General features: G+C 51.3%; 1 protein-coding gene across 5 annotated transcripts in view; it reads right to left on the bottom strand.

Moving 5' to 3' along the window:
• Positions 1–411, bottom strand: part of PAX8 (paired box 8) — a 35,675-nt gene extending 35,264 nt beyond the window's left edge. For all 5 annotated transcript variants that reach the window (XM_074940196.1, XM_074940199.1, XM_074940197.1 and 2 more), the window contains exon 1: positions 295–411. The gene's annotated coding sequence lies outside the window, so the exon portion shown is untranslated. The remainder of the gene's footprint in view (positions 1–294) is intronic.
• Positions 412–15,051: the final 14,640 nt, after the last annotated feature.

The raw sequence follows: 15,051 nt of genomic DNA, 5'->3' as shown, positions 1-15,051 counted from the left end.
CGGCCTGGAAGGGGGAGAAGGGAAAATGAGCTGCTGGAAAGGGCCAGGAACCCAGGCAGCCCCCTTCTGCAGCCAGGTGTCCGAGGCAGCTTCAGCTGTGGGATGCTTAGGGGTGAAAATACACCCAGTTCTGGGAGATGGGGGGGTCACACCCCAACCCCCCTCCGCTAAGGGTCGCCCCCTTCACTTGGAAGAGAGATTTTACACACACACCCCGAAATCTGGGCCCCCCCCCCCCGCCCCTGGGGAGCAGAGATCCGAGCACTCATCGATGGGGGGGGGCACTGCTGTTACCTGGTCGGCTGCAGCACCCGCCTCGAGCTGCCTGTCTCCGAGTCGGCGGGGGGAGGGGCGGGGGACGCACCACCAGAAATCTCCGTTTGACTTTTGATTGCTTGGGAAGTTTTTTCCAATCAGAGTCATTTCCAGCCGGTTTTATCCCACGGGGTCCCCCCGAGAGCGGCCCGGCAGAGCGGAGAGGCGCGGGATTGGCTGGCTGGGGTTTTGGAGGGGGAGGGGGGTCATGGCTGAGTGGCTTGAAGAGTTAAAAAGAAAGACACAGGAGCCGGGGTTTGTAGACTAGGGAGGAGAGTGGGGAGCCCCTCACCCTGTCCCCCCTCGCCCGGGCGAGGGCTCCCCCTCACTGAGCCGGGCTTAGGGGCAGGGCTCTGGGCAAATCTGGAGTGGTTAGCTCCAGATTGTCTGGTGCCAGCACATCCTTCCCTCAAGCCCAGGGGCCTCTTCCCGGCAAAGGTCCAGAGTCACTTCCACTGGCACCAGGGGCCAGTCCCTGCAGGTGGGGCCCGAGCAGAGCCCACAGGAGGGTGCAACCGGCTGGCAGGCCTGGCCCGGGGAGCAAAGGCCAAGACCAGCCCTGGGTGAGCAGGTGTGTGTTGGACTGGGCCCTTCTGTCATGCCAGCAGTACTCAGGTGCCAGTCAGCGGTGGCGGGAAAGCGACAGCCCCTGGGTGACGCAGGCTGCTTTCCAAACTGGCAGCTTTGCTTGATCGGGGGGTGAGGAATCAGGACCAAACCGCTCCACCCTGCATCACTTGCCCTGAGACATCTGTGAGTGTGTGTATGTGTGTGTACGCACACGTATGATGGGTGTGTGGGCACGCTCACATGTATGGTGAGGGTTGGGTGGGTGGAGATGGTGATCTAGAAAATGGCACAGTGTCATTACTTATAACATTTCACCACTCTTTCCACATGCTCCTTCCCCTGCCTGTGTCCCCTCTGTGTTATGTTCCTGTCACACACCCCAGAAAGCAGCTTTATAAAATAGAAATCTTCTCAAGGTCACACAACTTTATTGCTTACAATCAAGCACACTCAAGAACCAGAAAACAGAGAGAGACAAAACAGGCTGCTCCCGAAGGCAGTGAAATGCAATGCACCCCACCTTGCTGTAGCAAGCTGGCTCTCTGCAGATTGACTCTGATCTCACCTTGCCCTGCAGATCCCCCTACCTGCAAGAAGGACCAGGAAAACACCTGAGAATTTAAAGTGAGACATCACAACATTAATACTGTTTTCAATACACCTACACTGAGTCTCAGTAGCTGGGAAGTCGGCGCTCACAGAGCAGGGAAGGGACATGCCCAAAGTCACCCAGCCAGTCAGGGCCACAGCTGGATACAGAACTCAACAGTTCCAATTCCCACCCTGGCACTCTGCCCACTAGGACACGCTGCCTCCAGTCAGAGACATGGTTCGGTTTTCCTCCTGGCTTTTGTCTGGTTGTTTATACAACATTAGCTGTTCTGGGTGGGATTCTCCACTGTCACTGGTGTGGGCTGGTTCAGCTCCCCTTGACGGCTGCCATGACATTCCCCAGGGCTCAGCAGGGCCAGGCCCATCAGTATATATCATTGCAATGCGGGTAGCTGTGGGACCCCCAGCTCTAGACAGGAGCCCCATGTTCCTAGGCGCTTTACGAACACAACACAGAGCGGGGCGGGGCTCCTGCCTTGTGCTGCCCCTCACCCTTGGAGAGCAGCACAGGTGCTAGGCCCAGCTCTGCCACTGGCCTCCTGGGTGACCTGAGGCAAGTCACTGCCCCGCCTTGGTTTCCCCATCTGTAGAATGGGGATAATGACAAAGCCCTCCTTTATTGTTCTGTGGAGCGTGGCCCTGCATTGACTATAACAGGCTGTCCACTCAGGCCCAAGGTCAGAGCCATAGACAAGCCAAAGTCCCTGCCCCAAGTGCCTTGCAATCTGTTCTGGAAACTGATGAGATACAGGGGAACTAAGGCCCTGGCAGAAAAGTCTGGCACTCTGGGAAGCAAGGAGCAGGATGGACGGGGCACTCGGCATAGGGGTAAGTGTGGTACTCTCCTTGGTCTCAGGCGAGAGAGGTAGAGACTGGGTAGTGAATGGGGCGGGACCAGGCCAAGGGCTTGTAGGGTCTTGCAGGCATCACACCTGCCCTTTGGTGTCATTGCAAGGCGCTGGTGTTACTGTCCCTTCCAAATTGGCTGGGGTGGAGGGAGAGAGCAGCATGTGCCACAGCCCCTGTGCAGGATGGGGGTAGCTGCATTCTGGGGGGCTCTGCTGGCACCATCCCAGGGCATGTCCTGGCCCTCAGCTGGCTGCCTGCCACGCTGGAGGCCAGCACTGGCATGAGGCAGGGCCACATGCAGGGCACACCACGGGGCACTGCAGAGCACGTACCCTGTGCTGCATGACCAGCCACACGCTGCCAGTGGGCTGCGTCCGTGGCCCATCACAGCCGGGGTTGGGTGTCTGAGCTGCAGGTGGTGCTGGGAACCCAGGTAAGTGTTGTGCTGTGTCCCATGGAACGTCATGTCTGGCCACGTGCTCTGGGGCCACCAGGATGTCCCCGACGCCACAAAGTGGGCACTGGCCTGGGACTCAGGAGACCCGGGTTCAGTTCCAGCTCTGCCCCCAGCTCCCTGCAGGACCCTGGACAAGTCACTTAATCTACCCAGGGCTGCATTACCACCAGTACAATGGGGAAAACAGCCCTGCCCTGCTGCACAGGGTGCTTGAGGCTAACACCACTAATAACTGTGAGGTGCCCAGACATCACGGTGACGGGCGCCAGATAACTAGATGGTTAGATATAGGCGGGTGGGTGGGGACGGAGAGGTAGATAGAGGGGCTGTACACAGGGTTAGATAGACAGACTGGGAGTATGGAGATGGAGAGATAGATAGAGGGGCTGTATACAGGGTTAGATAGACAGACTGGGAGTATGGGGATGGAGAGATAGATAGAGGGGCTGTATACAGGGTTAGAGAGACTGGGAGTATGGGGATGGAGAGATAGATAGAGGGGCTGTATACAGGGTTAGAGAGACTGGGAGTATGGGGATGAATGGATAGAGGTGTTTGTATGGAGAGGGAAGGATAGACAGAGAGGTGTGTATGGGGTTGGATAGAGAGAATGGGGTTATGGGGATGGATAGAGAGATAAAGGGGCTATTTGGGGCTGGATAGAAGGAGTGTTGGGATGGATGGAGGAAGGGAGGTTGTGTCTGGGGATGGATGGATGGGTGGATGGATGGATGGATAGAAGGAGTGTCTGGGGATGGAGGGACAGATGGATGAATGGATGGTGTCACAGGTCATGTCCACTCTTGACCCGTACAGTCCCTGGGGGGAACCCCCTTCAGTGTGACAGCCCTTCTTGGGGGTCCACTCTCTCTTGGGTGTTAAGCCCCTCCACCTCCTGGAACTGCACCTCTCTGAGCCTTAGCATGCCTGTCTCTTGCCGTGGGCCCCCGCAGGGAGTCCACTCTCTATGGACTCCCAGGGTCCCCACTCCCAGAGGGAATAATGCAACCCTGTTCTCTAGACCAGAGCAACTCTCAGCCAGCATAAAACAGGAGGGTTTACTGAGTGTCTGAACACGGCATAGGAAACTCTCAGAGCCCACAGCCCTGGCCTCCCTCAGCACAGCACATCCCTCCAGGTGGGCTCTGCCTGCTCTCTCTCTCCAGTCCCAGCTTCCCAGCTGGGCATCTGAGATCACCTCCCCCAAGTCTCCCCTCTGTCCATTGTCTTCTATCCAGGTAAACAGGGTCGCCTGGGCCTCCTCTCCCCTCTTCTGTCCTCTGGCCTCCTCTGGCTGGAACCGGCTGGTCAGGTCACCGGGGTCCTCTCTTCACAGCCCATTGTCCTCCCACTGGCCAGAACTGGCTGCGACTCCTGAACTGGGCCTCCCAGTCACCAGGTCACCAGTCGCTGTGGTATCCATTCTCCAGGCCATTCTCCAGGTCCTCTGTAACAACAAACTCCCTCTCCCACCACCTTGTTAAACTAGTAACACCCAGGGAAACTGAGTCCCACCCCCTCAGCTTGCAAACCATTCAAGAAGCCAAGAAAATCCCCCACTTCATCACAGATGGATAGAAGGAGTGTCTGGGGATGGATGGATGGACAGAAGGAGTATCTGGGGATGGATGGATGGATGGATGGAAGGAGGGAGGTTGTGTCTGTGGATGGATGGATGGATGGATGGATGGATGGATGGATGGATGGATGGATGGAAGGAAGGAGTGTCTGGGGATGGATGGATAGATGGATGGAAGGAATGTCTGGGGATGGATGGATGGATGGAAGGAGTGTCAGGATGGATGGGTAGATGAATGGATGGATGGAAAGAAGGAGTGTCTAGGGATGGAGGGAGGGAGGGAGATTGTGTCTGGGAATGGATGGACAGAAGGAGTGTCTGTGGATGGATGGATGGATGGATGGATGGAGTGTCTGGGGATGGATGGGGGGAGGGAGGGAGGGAGGGAGGGCGGTTTTGTCTGGGGATGGATGGATGGAATGTATGGGAATGGCTGGAGGGAGGGAGCTAGTCAGTGACTAACCCTCTTTGCAGTGAACTAAGAGGGTTGGTGTGACACTCTGTACCTTGGGGGAACACCCAGCACCCCCATGTTCATCCTTGTAAAATGATTGTGTGGTATCCAATGCAAAGTTGTCATGCTGGGTGTCTTCGGAAGGCTCATGATGCACTGAGCATGGTTGTTATAGTGATGTTGTAGTAAGTGTTACACTAATGTTATATAATTTCATATATATAGTTATGAGGCTGAAAATGTATCCTCGTGGCTTAAAATAAGCCCAGGCAAATACTCTCCAAGAGCAGAGAGGCAGTTCACACCTCATCAGGGCAGGTATGACACAAACCCAGCCCAGCCTCACAGGAACAAAGGACTCTGGCCTAGACAGCAACAAAAGGATCTGTTCAAGTGAGTCATCCCCTTCCTTTGGTCAATCTGGGACTGTGATGAGGTAATGCTCACCTGACTCTAAAAGGGAGTGGGGGGGCAAAGCCAAGAGGGCAGAAAGAACATGGTAAAAGGGAGAGATGTTTGCCAGGCTCTCTCTCTCTCCCACCTCTATCTACAGACGCCACCACCAAGTGACTGAAGCGCTGATCAAAGGGGAGAGCCTGGCTGAAGAGCAACCAGCCAGCCTGTGGTGCTATGCATCTAATGCAGCGGTTCTCAAACTTTTGTACTGGTGACCACTTTCACATAGCTAGCCTCAGAGTGCAATGCCCCCTTATAAATTAAAAACACTTTTTTATATATTTAACACCATTATAAATGCTGGAGGCAAAGCGGGACTTGAGGTGAAAGCTGACAGCTTGTGACCCCCCATGTAATAACCTCGTGACCCCCTGAGGAGTCCTGACCCCCAGTTTGAGAACCCCTGATCTAAGGCTATGGCTACTTTTGCAGATGTAGAGCGCCAGGAGTTAAACTCGCCCTCGGAGACAGCAGCAGGGAAAGCGCCGCTGTGTGTTTACACTGTCAGCTGCAAGCGCAGTGGTGTGGCCACATTAGCAGCTCTTGCAACGCCACGGAGCGCAATGCATTGTGGTAGCTATCCCAGTGTGCAAGTGGCTGCAGCGAGCTTTTCAAATGTGGGGGTGGAGTGTGACAGGGAGTGTGTTGTGTGTATGTGGGGGGAGAGACAGTGTGTTTTGGGGGGCAGAGAGTGTGTCAGCGTGCTGTCTTGTAAGTTCAGACAGCAGCAGATCCCCCCCGCCTCTCTCTCTCTCTCTCTCACACACACACACACACGCCTCCCTTGGCAGCAACATTCCACAGTGATGGTTGCTTTGTCCCGGAGCAGAGAAGCAGCCGGCTGCGGGGATATCCGCATGCCTGCAGCCAGTTCAAAACAGTGACCAGAGCGGCCACTTGACTTCAGGGGATTATGGGACGTTTCCAGAGGCCAATCACAGCACAGTAATGCAACACGTCGTCCACACTGAGACCTGGCGCTCCAGCCTGGGTGCAGCAAGCTCTATGCTTCTTGTGGAGGTGGATTACCAGGGGTGCTCCAGCTGCAGAGTCCAGGCGCTCTATGTGCCTTGCCAGTGTGAACACCTCAGGAGTTCGGGTGCCTGGGGCTGATTTAAGGCGCTCTAACTTGCAAGTGTAGCCAAGCCCTACATTTGTAAGAACAACGAGGAGTCTGGTGGCACCTTAAAGACTAACAGATTTATTTGGGCATAAGCTTTTGTGGGTAAAAACCCCATTTCTTCAGACGCTTGGAGTGAAAATTACAGATACAGGCATAGATATACTGGCACGTGAAGAGAGGGGAGTTACCTTACAAGTGGAGAACCAGTGTTGACAGGGCCAATTCAGTCAGGGGGGATGTGGTCGACTCCCAATAATGGATGAGGAGGTATCAATACCAAAAGAGGGAAAATTGCTTTTGTAGTGAGCCAGCCACTCCCAGTCCCTATTCAAGCCCAAGGTGTTAAGTTTGCAAATGAATTGTAATTCTGCAGTTTCTCTTTGAAATCTGTTTTTGAAGTTTTTTTGTGGCAGGATGGCTATTTTAAAATCTGTTATTGTATGTCCAGGGAGATTGAAGTGTTCTACTGGCTTTTGTATGTTACCTGGAAGGGACCTCAGGAGGTCATCCCCCTGCTCAAAGCAGTACCAAACCCAACTAAATCATCCCAGCCAGGGCTTTGTCAAACCTGACCTTAGAAACCTCTAAGGAAGAGGATTCTACCACCTCCCTAGGTAATCCATTCCAGCGCTTCACCACCCTCCTGGTGAAGATGTTTTCCCTAATATCCAACCTAAACCTCCCCCACTGCAACTTGAGACCATTACTCCTTGTTCTGTCATCAGCTACCACTGAGAACAGCCTAGATCCATCCTCTTTGGAACCCCCTTTCAGGCAGTTGAAAGAAGCTATCAAATCCCCCCTCATTCTTCTCTTCCGCAGACTAAATAGAATCATAGAATCATAGAATATCAGAGTTGGAAGGGACCTCTGGAGGTCATCTAGTCCAACCCCCTGCCCACAGCAGGACCAATCCCAACTAAATCATCCCAGCCAGGGCTTTGTCAAGCCTGACCTTAAAAACTTCTAAGGAAGGGGATTCCACCACCTCCCTAGGTAACGCATTCCAGTGTTTCACCACCCTCCTAGTGAAAAAGTTTTTCCTAATGTCCAACCGAAATCTCCCACACTGCAACTTGAGACCATTACTCCTTGTCCTGTCATCTGCTATCACTGAGAATAGTCTAGATCCATCCTCTTTGGATCCACCTTTCTGGTAGTTAAAAGCAGCTATCAAATCCCCCCTCATTCTTCTCTTCCGTAGACTAAACAAACCCAGTTCCACCAGCCTCTCCTCATAAGTCATGTGCTCCAGCCCCCTAATCATTTTTGTTGCCCTTCGCTGGACTCTCTCCAATTTATCCATGTCCTTCTTGTAGTGTGGGGCCCAAAACTGGACACAGTACTTCAGATGAGGCCTCTCCAATGTCGAATAGAGGGGAATGATCATGTCCCTCAATCTGCTGGCAATGCCCCTACTTATACAGCCCAAAATGCCATTAACCTTCTTGGCAACAAGACTCATATCCAGCTTCTCGTCCACTGTAACCCTTAGGTCCTTTTCCGCATTTGTGTCCGTTTATTCTTTTACATAGAGACTGCCCAGTTTGGCCAATGTACATGGCAGAGGGGCATTGCTGGCACATGATGGCAGATATCACATTGGTAGATGTGCAGGTGAATGAACCCCTGATGGTGTGGCTGGTGTGGTTGGGTCCTCTGATGGTGTCGCTAGAATCGATATGGGGACAGAGAAGGCAACGGGGTTTGTTACAGGGATTGGTTCCTGGGTTAGTGTTTCTGTGGTGTGTAGTTGCTGGTGAGTATTTGCTTCAGGTTGGGGGGCTGTCTGTAAGAGAGGACTGGCCTGCCTCCCAAGGTCTGTGAGAGTGAGGGATCATTTTCCAGGATAAGTTGTAGATCGTTGATGATGTGCTGGAGAGCTTTTAGCTGGGGGCTGTACGTGATGGCCAGTGGCATTCTGTTATTTTCCTTATTGGGCCTGTCCTGTAGTAGGTGACTTCTGGGTACCAGTCTCGCTCTGTCAATCTGTTTCCTCACTTCCCCAGGTGAGTATTATAGTTTTAAGAATGCTTGATAAAGATCTTGTAGGTGTTTGTCTCTGGGTTTTTTACCCATGAAAGCTTATGCCCCAATAAATCTGTTAGTCTTTAAGGTGCCACCGGGCTCCTCCTTGTTTTTGTGGATACAGACTAACATGGATACCACTCTGATACTTAAGTTTATAAGGGCATTGAAAGTGTAGGATCCATTTAGAATGCGTTTTGCTTTCATTTCATTTGACCAAATCTGACTTTTTATGCTTTGACTCATAATCACTTAAAATCTATCGTTATAGTTAATAAATCTGTTTGTTTATTCGACCTGAAGCAGTGCGTTTGGTTTGAAGCATGTCAGAAACTCCCCTTGGGAGAACAAGCCTGGTACAAATCAATTTCTTTGTTAAATTGATGAACTCATATAAGCTTGGAGCATCCAGCCGGCAAAATGGACACTGCAAGACGGCGGTTCCCAGGGTTGTGTCTGAGACTGGGGGTACTGGCTAGTGTCATTCGGTTGCAAGTAGCTGGGAGCCCCTTACATGGCAGAGGCTGAGCGTGAACAGCCCAGGAGTGGGGGTTCTCACAGCGGAGCAGGGTAAGGCTGGCTCCCAGAGTCAAGGATTGGGTGATCTAGCAGATCACTGGTCCAGACAACATCAGAGGGGAACATCACACTCCTTCTATCCATTCATCCATCCCCAGACACTCATCCATAGAATCATAGAATATTAGGGTTGGAAGAGACCTCAGGAGGTCATCTAGCCCAACCGCCTGCTCAAAGCAGGACCAATCCCCAATTAAATCATCCCAGCCAGGGCTTTGTCAAGCCTGACCTTAAAAACCTCTAAGAATGGAGTTTCCACCACCTCCCTAGGTAACCCATTCCAGTGCGTCATCACCCTCCTAGTGAAATAGTGTTTCCTAATATCCAACCTAGACCTCCCCCACTGCAACATGAGACCATTGCTTCTTGTTCTGTCATCTGCCACCACTGAGAACAGCCGAGCTCCATCCTCTTTGGAACCTCCCTTCAGGTAATGAAAGACTGCTATCAAATCCCCCCTCATTCTTCTGCAGACTAAATAAGCCCAGTTCCCTCAGCCTCTCCTCATAACTCATGTGTTCCAGTCCCCTAATCATTTTTCTTGCCCTCCGCTGGACTCTCTCCAATTTGTCCACATCCTTCCTGTAGTGGGGGGCCCAAAACTGGACACCATACTCCAGATGAGGCCTCACCAGTACCAAATAGAGGGGAATAATCACTTCCCTCGATCTGCCGGCGATACTCCGACTAATGCAGCCCAATGTGCCATTAGCCTTCTTGGCAACAAGGGCCCACTGCTGACTCATATCCAGCTTTGCATCTACTGTAATCCCCAGGTCCTTTTCTGCAGAACTGCTGCTTAGCCAGTCGGTCTCCAGCCTGTAGTGGTGCATGGGATTCTTCCTTCCTAAGTGCAGAACTCTGCACTTGTCCTTGTTGAACCTCATCAGATTTCTTTTGGCCCAATCCTCCAATTTGGCTGGGTCACTCTGGACTCTATCCCTACCCTCCAGCTTATCTACCTCTCCCCACATCTTAGTGTCATCTGCGAACTTGCTGAAGGTGCAATTAATCCCATCATCCAGATCATTAAAAAAGATGTTGAATAAAACCAGCCCCAGTACCTACCCCTTGGGCACTCTGCTTGATATTGGCTGCCAACTGGATATCGAGCCGTTGATCACTACCTATTGAGCCCGATGATCTAGCCAGTTTCTATCCACCTTATAGTCCATTCATCCAATCCATACTTCTTAACTTGCTGGCAAGAATACTGTGGGAGACCGTATCAAAAGCTTTGCTAAAGTCAAGATGTATCACATCCACCGCTTTCCCCATATCCACAGAGCCAGTTATCTCATCATAGAAGGCAATCAGGTTGGTCAGGCATGACGTTCCCTTGGTGAATCCATGTTGACTGTTCCTGATCACCTTCCTCTCCTCCAAGTCCTTCAGAGTGGATTCCTTGAGGATCTGCTCCATGATTTTGCAAGGGACTGAAGTGAGGCTGACTGGTCTGTAGTTCCCTGGGTTCTCTTTTTTCCCTTTTTTAAAGATGGGCACTAGAGTTGCCTTTTTCCAAACATCTGGGACGTCCCCCGATCGCCACGAATTTTCAAAGATAATGACCAGTGGCTCTGCAATAACATCAGCCAATTCCCTCAGCACCCTCGGATGCATTAGATCTGGACCTGTGGACTTGTGCATGTCCAGCTTTTCTAAATAGTCCTGAACCTGTTCTTTCACCACTGAGGGCTGCTCACCTCCTCCCCATACTGTGCTGCCCAGTGCAGTAGTCTGGGAGCTGACCTTGTCTGTGAAGACCAAGGCAAAAAAGCATTGAGTACTTCAGCTATTTCCACATCCTCTGTCTCTGGGTTGCCTCCCCCATTCAGTAAGGGGCCCACACTTTCCCTGACCTTCTTCTTGTTGCTAACATACCTGTAGAAACCCTTCTTGTTACCCTTCACATCCCTTGCTTGCTGCAACTCCAGTTGTGCCTTGGCCTTCCTGCTTTCACCCCTGCATGCTCTAGCAATATTTTTATACTCCTCTCTAGTCATCTGTCCAAATTTCCACTTCTTGTAAGCTTCCTTTTTGAGTTTAAGCTCACTGAAGATTTCACTGTTAAGCCAAGCTGGTCACCTGCCATATTTGCTATTCTTTCTGCACTTCGGGATGGTTTGTTCCTGCACCCCTAATAAGGCTTCTTTAAAATACAGCCATCTATCCATCCATCCATCCATCCATCCCTAGACACTCCTTCCATCCATCCATCCATCCATTCCTGGACACAACCTCCCTCCCCTGATACCTTACAAGGATGCTTTATATGTAAGATCATGATTATATGAAAATGAGGAATATGGGGGTTACAGCACACTCCGCCAAGGTACAGAGCATCACACCTCCCCCCTTAGTATACTGCAAGAGGGTTAGTCGCTGATTAGCTCGAAGGCAGTTTGTGTTATAGTTCTCTTGGCATCCAGTCATCAAGCCATGAGTCAGTGTGCCTCAGTTTCCCTATTCACACACAGCAAACCAAGTTTTTTATTGTTTATCTGCTGTGATAAGCTTTAAACCTCTTTATAGGTATTAACTGAAAAGTAGCATTATCATAAGGTTTCACATCCGTGTCAAAAGTCTTATCCCCAAAACTTAACATTGATACCAAAATTTTTATCACAGATGGGTGTTTACAAGTATCTTTATGATACCACGCCCTCTGTTCCGATAGTGTAGTTTGAGGTCAGTTTGTTCATTACCCATGGTGTCCTTTGACTCTCTTCCATGTAATCAGTCACTGGCTTTTCCTTCCCTCCAGTGCTCTCTTCTGTGTGGGCTCTTAATTTAATCATGTTTCTGGAATCTTGGTGCCTCAGGGTCAGGCAAGATAGGTGTTTAGGGGGATCCTGCACATTGGCTGGCCCTTTGGGGAGCAGTCTCCCAACCCCAGGACTCTACATATGCAGAAAATCCAGCTCCTCTTTGGGGTTACCCTGTGTTTCCCCCTCCCAGCACTGAGTCCTTCCCTGCCCCCGAGAGGGCTGTGATCCCTGCTCTGTGGGATAAGTGTGTTTATCCTTTGATCAGATTCACCTTTTCCCAGCATCTTTTCCATAACTGCTGCATGTGTCTCACCAGCCTGGCTGAAAACACACACACACACACCCCCCGCCCGTTGGGTCATTTGCATTCTCACAAACAACCACCTGGCAATTTCCTGGTCTCAACTCCTCTGCTGTCACAGGCGTTGGAGCTGCATCTTGATGTAAAGAGACACAGTTACTTTCCAAACAGTTATCAGGAATAGCATCCTGAAAAACTGGAACCTGGATTGGGGTGCCCTCCGCCACCCCTTCCTCTGTCCCTGAGAAGTCAGCTGTGTGACTGCTCCCCTCCAGGAGGTCAGTTACACAAATCCCTCTCAAAACCTGGGTCATGGGCTGAGTGCCTGGGTGCACAGATGGTGACCCAGCCATCCTGCTAGTGTCCTGGGCATCCTGCCCCAAGTGACCAGGGTGGAGACATTCCTGTACCCCCACTGTTCCTTCCCCCGTTTCCTCCTCTCGGCCCCTCCCAAGACACATTTCTCTGTGCTCCCTAGGAAGGGTTCTATCTTTTGTTCAGCTGCAGAACCCTGCCAGCTAACAACTGCGACAGTTTCCTTAATCACTGACAACCCCTCTCCTGCCCCTGCGCCTGAGGGCATGTTGCCTTCTGCTGGAAAGGAGCTTGTCTCAGCCCCTCCCATACTTGGAAGCACCCTGCTTCCCTGGGTTACAGAGTCACAGGAATCCTCACCCACCTCAGTGGTTTCTGAGATTCCCTGCCCCTTCTCTGGGCTCTCCTCTGGGACCCATTTCTCTCTGCTCCCTAGAGCTGGGTCTGTCTCTGGTTCAGCTGAAATTTGCTGGCAGCTAACAACCTGGGCAGTTCTCTCCCTGGCAGGCATCACACCCCATCCCTTCCTGAGGCGGTGTTGCCTCCAGCTGCAGTGCAGAGATTGGTCTCAACCACCCTCCGCCTGGAAGCCTGTGGCCGAAGAATCAAGGAGACTCCCTCCCATTCTCTCGGCAGTTCCCGAGACCTTCCCTTTCCCTCGAGGGTCCCAGCATAATACTCCCTCCTGCTGCAGGCAAATACTTTAACCTGAGCTACATGGAAAAAATCATTCCCCAGGAGCAGGTCGACTAGGAGGTGTTCTATTACCCCCCCAGTCAGAACACTTTCCAAACCTTCCCAAACCCCATGGATTTTAGCTAGTGGCACAAGGAATCTGCTTTCACCCTCCCCCACAATCTTGGCCATTTGGCCAGGCAACGTACTGGCCTTTGGGACCACACTCTGCTTAACCAGAGAGATCTGGGCCCCTGCATCCCTCTGCCCCAAGCGTTCCCTGCCATCGATTTGGGCAGCCGTTACATGCTCCATGTCTGGTTCTGGGGAGGCTAACCTCACAAAACCAACAGGTTTCAGAGTAGCAGCCGTGTTAGTCTGTATTCACAAAAAGAACAGGAGGACTTGTGGCACCTTAGAGACTAACCAATTTATTTGAGCATAAGCTTTCGTGAGCTACAGCTCACTTCATCGGATGCATTCAGTGGAAAATACAGTGGGGAGATTTATATACATAGAGAACATGAAACAATGGGTGTTACCATACACACTGTAACCAGAGTGATCACTTAAGATGAGCTATTACCAGCAGGAGAGTGGAGGAGGGCCGGGGGGGGGGGGGGGGACCTTTTGTAGTGGTAATTAAAGTGGGCCATTTCCAGCAGTTGACAAGAATGTCTGAGGAACAGCTGGGGGGGGGGGGGGATAAACATGGGGAAATAGTTTTACTTTGTCTAATGACCCATCCACTCCCAGTCTCTATTCAAGCCTAAGTTAATTGTATCCAGTTTGCAAATTAATTCCAATTCAGCAGTCTCTCGCTGGAGTCTGTTTTTGAAGTTTTTTTGTTGAAGAATTGCCACTTTTAGGTCTGTAATCGCGTGACCAGAGAGATTGAAGTGTTCTCCGACTGGTTTTTGAATGTTATAATTCTTGACGTCTGATTTGTGTCCATTTATTCTTTTACGTAGAGACTGTCCAGTTTGACCAATGTACATGGCAGAGGGGCATTGCTGGCACATGATGGCATATATCACACATAGGTTCCTGGGTTAGTGGTTCTGTTGTGTGGTGTGTGGTTGCTGGTGAGTATTTGCTTCAGGTTGGGGGCTGTCTGTAAGCGAGGACTGTCCTGTCTCCCAAGATCTGTGAGAGTGATGGGTTTTCATTCAGGACAGGTTGTAGATCTTTGATGATGCATTGGAGAGGTTTTAGTTGGGGGCTGAAGGTGACGGCTAGTGGCGTTCTGTTATTTCTGTCCTGTAGTAGGTGACTTCTGGGTACTCTTCTGGCTCTGTCAATCTGTTTCTTCACTTCAGCAGGTGGGTATTGTAGTTATAAGAATGCTTGATAGAGATCTTGTAGGTGTTTGTCTCTGTCTGAGGGGTTGGAGCAAATGCAGTTGTATCACAGAGCTTGGCTGTAGACGATGGATCGTGTGGTGTGGTCAGGGTGAAAGCTGGAGGCATGTAGGTAGGAATAGCGGTCAGAAGGTTTCCGGTACAGGATGGTGTTTATGTGACCATTGCTTATTAGCACCATAGTCTCCAGGAAGTGGATCTCTTGTGTGGACTGGACCAGGCTGAGGTTGATGGTGGGATGGAAATTGTTGAAATCATGGTGGAATTCCTCAAGGGCTTCTTTTCCATGGGTCCAGATGATGAAGATGTCATCAATATAGCTCAAGTAGAGTAGGGGCGTTAGGGGACGAGAGCTGAGGAAGCGTTGTTCTAAGTCAGCCATAAAAACGTTGGCATACTGTGGGGCAATGCTGGTACCCATAGCAGTGCCGCTGGTTTGAAGGGATACATTGTCCCCAAATGTGAAATAGTTGTGGGTGAGGACAAAGTCACAAAGTTCAGCCACCAGGTTAGCCGTGACATTATCGGGGATAGTGTTCCTGACGGCTTGTAGTCCATCTTTGTGTGGAATGTTGGTGTAGAGGGCTTCTACATCCATGGTGGCCAGGA

This window comes from Natator depressus, chromosome 26, assembly GCF_965152275.1.
Source record: "Natator depressus isolate rNatDep1 chromosome 26, rNatDep2.hap1, whole genome shotgun sequence".
In the NCBI taxonomy this organism is placed as follows: domain Eukaryota; kingdom Metazoa; phylum Chordata; order Testudines; family Cheloniidae; genus Natator; species Natator depressus.
Note: the sequence above shows the minus strand (reverse complement) of the source record. Positions and strands in the feature narration are given on the sequence as shown.